This window comes from Hippoglossus stenolepis, chromosome 2 (genome assembly GCF_022539355.2).
Source record: "Hippoglossus stenolepis isolate QCI-W04-F060 chromosome 2, HSTE1.2, whole genome shotgun sequence".
NCBI lineage: Eukaryota > Metazoa > Chordata > Actinopteri > Pleuronectiformes > Pleuronectidae > Hippoglossus > Hippoglossus stenolepis.
Genome location: NC_061484.1, coordinates 20,233,755 through 20,243,129, shown reverse-complemented (window position 1 = coordinate 20,243,129; position 9,375 = coordinate 20,233,755). Strand labels below are relative to the sequence as shown.

General features: G+C 38.8%; 1 long non-coding RNA gene across 1 annotated transcript; it reads left to right on the top strand.

Moving 5' to 3' along the window:
* Nucleotides 1–3,878: 3,878 nt before the first annotated feature.
* Nucleotides 3,879–8,363, top strand: LOC118121893. The gene is made up of 3 exons (XR_004698413.2): nucleotides 3,879–4,018; nucleotides 5,095–5,175; nucleotides 7,081–8,363. It is a non-coding gene; the product is annotated as an uncharacterized LOC118121893 (long non-coding RNA).
* The last annotated feature ends 1,012 nt before the right edge of the window (nucleotides 8,364–9,375 follow it).

The following is a 9,375-nucleotide window of genomic DNA, read 5'->3' as shown; positions in this document are numbered from 1 at the left end:
TAGTGTGTGTGGTGTTTCATTTAAACGAGTTTAATAAGTGTCATCAACTACACAGCAACCATGCACAGACAGCTGCTCTACAACATGAGGTTGGCGGACCCTTCGGGCGACGGGCGGAACTTCCGTCGAAGAACCCGGAAGTACTGCCAATGTCACTCACAAATCCACTGTTGGTTCCTCTTCTTCTTCAAATGAGCCCTGGAGCGATGGGTGAGTTGTGGATGAGTCACGGAAATGTAAATGTCTGAGCTCTAAAATAAACAAACAAAAATATTCTTAGCAGTTAGCCTCAACTGCCATAGCCAGTCATTCATTGAAAACACTGCACTGGGGAGAAAGAACTATGTCTGCCATCTTGACGTTTACACAGATGTGGTGAGATTTAATTGGTTGAATGCAGTATATATAAAATCTTTCGCTGCCTTCAAATGTAACTCATGAGCTTATAGTTACAACGTGGGAAGTTCTTATGACATTTCGTTGGCTAGAACTTATAAGTCGTGTACGCTGTAGGCTTGGTGTTCAAGTTGTGAGAAGATCACAGGCAATCCCGCCTTTTTTTTCTCACTGGTCTGTTCTACATGAACCAGTCCGTCAGCAGGACAGCAGCTGAACAGTATGTGCCGTTCAAATTATATGACCAAAATCACCACACCCCCATCAGCATTCGTTAGCTAAAGGTGTGCTAGTACGTAAACAGCAGCTGGTGTGTGGTGAGTAAAGGATGTGAATTGGAGAAAGGTGAGTTTGCTATCTTGTGGGTGACACATGAAAAACGATACATGACTGACCACTGTGTTGTAGGATTGGACAACCAACCGAAAATGTATAAAAAACAACATTTGTAGCCTTTAATCAACTTTATCTTGTCCATGTCGGTTAATTCGGTTAATACTTAAAATTTTCTATTTTATTTGTGTAGTGCAAAATCATAATATACATTTTCTCAAGGCACTTTACCACTCGACAGGTTTGGGGTGAGCAGAGAAAAATCGGAAGGAAAGGGGAGACAGGTGGAAAAGAGAGAGAGCAATAGGGAAAGGGGGAGAGAGTTGAGAGAGAGACTTACCCTTTTACTCACAATCCAGGGGGGGGGGGACACTAGTGGAAGCACTGAGTAGCGCTGCAATGGGCAGGAAAGAAATTATATCTGCCATCTCGGAATTTACATAGGTGTGGTGAGATTTAATTGGTTATATGCAATATTTACAAAATCTTTCGCTGGCTTCAAATGTGATTCAGGAGCTTATGGTTACAATTAGGAAAACTGTGTACATGGTACGTTTGGTGTTTGAGTTGCGAGAACACAGCTGCTAGGCAACAGCAACATGGATACAAATATAAACATTACTGTCTGTCTAGAAACCACATAGACTACCAATTTAGTAAGCTAGCAGGAAGGTAACCCAATGAAACTTTTGGGAATATAAGCATTTTCTGCAGTCGTATCATTATATGGTGCCATGGAAACGCCAACAAACACATCACAACTCATGAACGCTGACCTTTCAAACAAATCTGGGGTCTGTGTTTGTAAATACCACAACAGTCAACATAACTGAGCCTTTACCACTACAGAGACAGATGTTTTCCTCAGTTGGTGGAGAGCACAGTGGAGACTACAAACAGAGCTTAAAGTGGAGCATATAGTGGATTTGTGTTTGCCCAGTGGCCTGAAATATGATTCCAACTGTAACCTTATGTTGCTTCATAAACATTGGATGGGAACATTGAAAATATTTCCAAACAAGTTTGCCATATTGATTTAAAACATGATCGCACTCCCTAAGCACTTTATCAGAAACACCATATATGGGTAGGGCCTTCCTTTGCTCTCAAGACATTGAACAAGATGTAAACATACCTTTGACATTCTAGTCCATGTCGACGTGATTGCATAATTTCTGCAGATTCCGTGCCTTGAGAAGCAATTGAAGTACACCAAACTCATTTTTAATGGAATCAATTTGAGTCAACTTTTTCTTTGTGACATGGTGCTTTATCATAGTGGAAGTAGAACATGGTAAATTAATAACTATAGGGTCAGCAACAATACTCAAATATGCAGCAATATTCACTTTCACTGAGACATTTTTTTTACAGTTTCTGATGTTCGATCAGTATCTTCATGATATTATGCATGGCACTGCTTCCACGTGATTGGCTGATTGCATAATTGCATAAATAAGCGGCGTACCGGGGTTCCTAATAAAGTGCTCAGGGTCTGTATGTCTATTATGTTCACAACTTGCTTCTGCTGCCCCCAAGTGGCAGTTATTGCAAGTTTGATTGAGTTTCTCTAATTCAAAGTAAGTAACATTTTATCAACTCTATTGGAATGGAATTACCAAAATTGGTGCTTCATAGGCACAAATTACTTGATCAATATCACCAACTACTAAAAATAATTAAATGTCTGAACATGGTCTCTTCATTATGCAGTAGCAGATGCAATTAGTGACATTACACTGTACATTACTCTCACCTCAGCCCCTGACCCAAGTGAATATGGATCGGACCAGACTCGCTCAGTGCGACGAGGAAGATGCAAGACAAAATGTATACCAGCCCCCCCCCCCGTCCAACTCAGGCTAAGTAAGGCTAAAAACTCTCAAAAATTTTGAATTTCAAATTTTAATCCCCTACACTATTTATTAATGAAAAAAAGAATGTACTGTAACTCATTACTTCTGCTTATCAACTTTACTTAACATTAAATTGAATTGGATTTGATTGGATTTCATCTCTGATCACACTCCTGTCTTTCACCTCTTCACCTTACATTGTGGTAAACAAGTGAATCCTCATATGTGGGTCTGTTGAGTTGTCACTAAGACAATGAAGTAATTTCTCTTCAGGTTTTAGTTGTGTGACCCATATCCGAGAAGGTTTTTGATGCTGAGTATGATCTTGATGGGGCTGAGGAAAATGAAAACAATGACAATTTTTTATTGAACCTTTTATTTAAACAGGACAGTCCCATTGCGGTTAAGAATCTCTTCTTCAAGCGAGACCTGGCCAATATAGACAGCAGCTCAGATAAACACATATAACACAGGTAAAAACACATTTTCCACAAAATCAAACATTGTAATGAGAAAAGTTAAGTTATTCCCCACTCAAAAATCCCCCTGGTGAGGAAATAGACTGATAAAATGAGTTTCTGCATGTGTTCATTATGGTTCTGCAACGTTTCTTTTTTGATATTCACATGGCTGACAATTAGTTTTCACTCAAAAACACATGCTTTACATTTATTGGCATATACAGCTGTGCGTGCGTCATTACTTAAAATCTGTCTTATTGATGACTTGAGGTTTTAACCAAATCCAATCCTTCCCTGATTCATGGACATGGCCTCATTAGTTCCTTAGCTCCAAACTAATCAATGGGCTCTCAGCTGCGTGGTCATTAAAAAAGTCAGTTGCTCTTGGCGCTCACTCTTAAGTATGTCCAGTCAAAATGCCAATGTGGAAATCTACATTCCAGATACCACCCATTCTGACCACTGCAGGTTGTTCATTAATATTTGAGCGTATTATTGATAAGTAAGATGAGTTTTGTAAATACGATCTGTAAAACCTGAGTGAAGCAGACCACGTTATATCTGATGGTCTTTTTACCTAAAACTGTGCTTTAAGCCCAACAAAGCTGAACAAGTGCTTTGAACGCGCTCTTTGAAAAACCTGCCTCACTCTACAAACATCATTGTGCCTACTTTGCAGAACATTTGTGTGGCTAAACTGCAAAAACATCTGTTTATGTTTGTCTCCGTAAAGGCACAAAAGAGCCTTGACTGGTGCAAAGTGAGATATTACTTCTCTCACTTATCTTTTAAGTCCAAGGAGTCAGGCTATTTCATGAAAGCATTAAAAAAATTCTTCTGACCTCCTTTACTTATCTTTTACTCTACAAACCAGTGCAATGAATCCTGCAAGATTTGTGGAAGTCATCAATACTCCCAGAGAGAAGACGTGGTGGGATGACAGAGCGGCTGGATGTAATCAATGTGTGCTCGGTGAGGAGATTTCTTTCCCCATCTATTATATCTTTAATTCATATTTTATCATCATCTTACAGAGAAACTGTAGAAATAAATTTTACATCAACGGTGCACACAGAAACCTTGGCGAATGGCTCAACAGCCGTATATTCTTATTAAGGTCGTCAGCCGTGTTGCCAGCTTGGCTTGATAGAGACACTAATGAAATTACAGACAAGATCCTCTGCCCAGTTACTGTTCTTTTTTCAGCCCAGTCATCATCACCCTGCTGCTGGATTTATCCTCTCATACCAACCACAAGACTGCATCAGCTTTCCTGCTGAATGAATTTATTTATGGCAAATGTGCCAAGTTTCTTTTTCTAACGAGTTGGCTACTGTGCTTTAGGCCATTGAGAGAAGCTGCACTTTGATAATAGAAGCTGCTCGTCCAGAGATTGGTTTGACAGTTAATTTTGGAAGAGCAAAGTGATGCATGGAGTAATTCTATATTTGAGGGGACAAAACTTACATAAATTGCTCTAGACTTAAACGTATACAGTACTTTTCTCATCAATTTTTTTTACTCCACTTACTTTAAATAATTAAAATTGAGAATTAACACCTTCATACTTCATGATCAACCCCTCACCTCTAATATAACTGTGGCAGAGACTCGCGGCCCTCATTACCCCTGGAGCTGATTGAAGCATACAAAGGATATTGATTTGAGTGAGGCCTCAGGAAAGTCACCTTCATGCACATGTTGTAATATCTTCTGTGGTGCTGTAAATTGAAGTGCTGCAACTGACGCTGTCGCTAATCTATCATCATCACCACAGGCGTCATGTGGGGACGACGATTTCTAAATTGGATGACTGATGACATTTTGCATGGTTTCATTTTAAATTTAAGCTCTTGAAAATATTCTTGTAGCATTATGGCTAATTCTTTTTACTTTTAATTGTTTTTAAACTGTATCTGCTTTCTGGAAATCATCTTGCGACCACCCATTCACCCTAGTTTGGCCCCCACTGTACTACATCATACTATGTACTTGTTGTTACTTTAATGAGGAGTTCACAGTATATTATTTATTCCACTGTATTGCAGCAGTAATATGGACTTTGACAACCTGCTCATCTACAATGTTGCTGGGATCAAAAGAGAAAACAGCTGACTGAGTCTTAATCGGTGAGTTTTTTTTTAATGTTATCTCAAGAGTCCTAAATGATTCAATGCACAATCTGTACACTGTCAAGTTATTAAACCAGTTGTTTTAGAGGTTGCCCTCATGAACCAGCATGAATTTGGGATTAGGCTGCCACCTGGAGGTCTTGGATTATTACTACAAAATCAGAATGCACAATTAATAAAGCTACAAAAATAACACTATGTTCCCCACTGAACTGTTTGTATTTTTTTTTTCTTTTTACAGAAAAAATACAAACAAACACGACATGTCTTGTTGAATTCTTACTGTGTCATTAATGAAAAGCGTTAATGAAGTTCAGCGCTGTAGCTTTTTCCATCAGGCACCTCCTGGATATTTGGCGCCATCTAGTGGTATGAAACACGCACATGCTCTGAATATGTTCGAGCTAATCCGTAGATAAGAATGACGTAACAATGGCTAACCGAACGTTTTGTTTTGCTGAGCTCACGCACACACTGCTTGGTTGAAATGTAGTTTGCATCCTAAGGAGCAGGCACAGAGTTTCATAAACTTAGATTAATTACCTAAGATATAACAACCATGATATATATATTCAAGAAAAATGTAATTTACACTTTATTGATACTGTTTGAAAAAACAGATAGGCATACGTTTCCGATAGTTCTTGCCGAATATCACATTAAATCCAATGTGCTGTGTTGAGAGACTGCCCTACACACAGAGGCACTCGGGCTTAGTTAACCCTGAATTCTTAATATCTGCAGACTGAATATCAAAGGCCTGCGCAAAATATAGATGAACCATGACAACTCAAATCCATTTGAGTTAATTAGACAGAAGAAACACAGAGAGGAAGAAATCACAAAGCTCACACACACACACAATGTTTTCAAAAATTTACATACCTGCACTTTAATGTACAGTGTTTTTAAAAATAAATATTTCATGTGCGTCTCAATAATAATATTTACTCTACACCACTCATACACTGTGAGCACAGGCGTCAGGGGCAATGTGGGGTTCAGTTTCTTGCCCAAGGATATTTAGGAATGCAGGCTGGAGGTGCCGGGGATAAAACCCCCAACCTCCTGGTCAGTGGACGACCCTCTCCACTTCCTCAGCCTCACGTACATGCACTTCAGTAAATTGAAACCCAGCCAGAACAGGTGACCTCCTCTAATATAATTATGTGACCTCTAAAACCAAGTGGCTGCACTATTCATGATTGAGGTGTCTCCAATTAAAAATGGCGACCGCATGTATTCTGTATTTTATATCAGGTATTAGATGACTTTGCATAGATCTGGTTTCAATTTGACATTAGATGCACTTTTTCTGTTGATAAATGTGAAAAAAGTTAGTTAGTTAGTTAGTTGGTTAGTGTGGGGGAATAGTATTGGGGAAATTCAGTTTTACATCAATGCACACATTCACATTTACCGTTTCAAATCACATCACATGAAACAAACAACAGAGCGACACCTAGCAAACAGTACACATCATTAGACAATAGCAACAGTAACAATCAAGGACATGTCATCAACATGAAACATTGACTGACACTAAAGAGCCGGGTGAGTGGCAGGATGCATACTTAGTCAATCCCCTTTGGTTCAGTGTAAAAATTCAAGACAGAGAAAAACACTTTCTATGGGAACTGTATCTACTGATCCACTATAGTAGCTATTGGGCTGAGCTGCTCTTTAAAGCATCATATACGATTTTATTCAGACACCTGTCAGTTGTAAGACAGTATTTTTCATTGCCGTTACAATATATGATTAATATCTAGTGTGTGTGTGTGTGTGTGTGTGTGTGTGTGTGTGTGTGTGTGTGTGTGTGTGTGTGTGTGTGTGTGTGTGTGTGTGTGTGTGTGTGTGTGTGTGTGTGTGTGTGTGTGTGTGTGTGTGGTGGCTGCACAGAGGTAAGTGGAGGACTGTCGGGAGTCAGAAGGACGGGCTGTTGTTTGAAGTGCTGGGGCGCACGCAGCCGAGGTAATTGTGTCTGACGGGCGGCGATAATGATGAGGCGCAGATCAGATCAACTGCAGATCCCCTGCCTCCAACCCCCTGCTGCTCGTCTTCACTTTTCCCTTCTCTCCTAATTGACCGGGCCGCATCTCCCCCGAGCCCCTTTGTTATTATTTATTAATAATTCATTGCTAAATAATTCACACCCTTGGACCCGCAGTGTTAATTGAGCTGCAGCGCTGGTGGGTGTGTGAGACTGAGGGGGTAGAAGAAAGGAGAAGGGAAGGGGGGAGGTTTGAAAAGTAGAGATGAAGTGGGAAGTGGGCCTTCCTCGACTTGTACGGGATCAAAACCAGGGAAAAGGTTAGTTTTGTTGTGGATACTGAAGGAGCTCAGGGGCATCTGGACATCACAGTTTTGTGTCTGTTTGAGGCTGAGAGCAAGAGAATCAATAAAGCTCTTTATAATTAGAGGTAAAGGGTTAATTCTCACTCAGGTCACATTCACCTCCATTCACACTCTTTGCATGATTTATATCTAAATTACAAAAGGGGGATACATACATCAAATTTTGATATTTACCTGGCCACGCTTTTGATTGATTAGGCTGCTGAGTGTTCAACTCAGTTCATATATGAATATAATTTTTTATCGTGATCAGTTAGAATTGACGAAAAAGTACATCTGTAACAATGAGTTGATAAATCGATTGTTTCAGTTGTCAGAGAGTAATCAGCAACGATCACTGAATTAAAGACAACACACATTTACTTACTGCAGCATCTCTGTTGTGAAGATTTGCTGCTTTTCTTTTACAACATTACAGATGGAAAATCTTTTGGTACAGATTTTTGCCTAGAAAATAGTATTTCATATGCAGACGAAACATTTGGCTTTATTAAACTGTGATGGAGATTTCTCACTTTTTTCTTACACGACACACATAACAAATCTTTTAATCAAGAATAGAATCGGCGTTGTGAAATATAATTTAAATAATAATTAGTTGCAGCACTATTGGAAAGTATAGATGACATAGAACTGTCGCAAAGACCTTGTAGTGAGTGAGAAGTGAGTGAAAATGTGATATTAAAGTAGAGTTATATACAAATTTAGATGTAATTCATATGCATTTATACAAAACCCAATATATACACTGCAACAGAAATGAAAGTTTATTTGTTTCAGATAACTTATTATAGCAGCAGTAAATTCATCCATCACTGGAAATACGATGACATTAAACTGGTTATTTATTCAACTGTAAAATATCCACCTCTGTAAATAGATGATGGTTCTTTGATAAACAAATCTAGTAACAAAAATGTGTGTTTTAGTTATGTACTGTATCATCACATTTTTTTAAAACTTAACTCAAATATCAAAAGGAAAGTATAGAAGCTGGCGGGGCGTGTTTACGTGTGAAACGGTTATACAAGTATCATTTTATGTTTAGAATCGATATAAAATCAACTAAAAAGTAGTTTTTTTTTATGACTAAATGTATAATGAATTATGTGGTGGTATTACCGATGAATGTAGAGTTTTGGATTTGGTTGGTAATAATCCTGCATTCAGCAGCAGAGCAGTCCAGTAGAGGTCAGTATCAGATCAGCAGACTCTACGCGGCACACAGTGGCTCCGCTGCTTCATGTGTTTGCAGAGCTGCTGCTAATTTGAAATGACATGCTTTGTTTATGTTAAATTATTCATGCAACCTTTCATTAACACCATAAACAAATACAAATAGCACAGCATAGAGGGAATCGTAGCAGTCATGCTGTGCTAAAGAATGTTTTCTTAAGAAGACGCCCGCTTGCTGCTTTTCTGTATATTATTATTGAGACGCATCCTGGTCCAGAACCCAGTGGCCAGCTGGTTATGCTTCCTGCTTACCAACTACTGATCAGAAGTGATCAGAATATATAAAATATGACGAGGTCAAATTTGTCTTGCCTCTAGCTGAATAGTTCATCAGACTGTAGCCGATGCTTAAAATTTAACATAAAATTGAAAAAAAATCCAAAGTGCTGACTGTTTCATAACAACTCTACAAAATCATTCTCTCTGTCAATTTGTTCCCCCCTCGTCCTCTGATTCAAACGTTGGCCCTGTGTGGAGTCGCTTGGCCAACTCTCATCTTCTGAGCTTCATCTAGTTGCTAAATCTCTTTTAAGCAGAGCAATATATCATGAAAATCAAATTAACTCTGAACCCAGTCTTTTAAAAAAAATTTTTGTTTTTTGA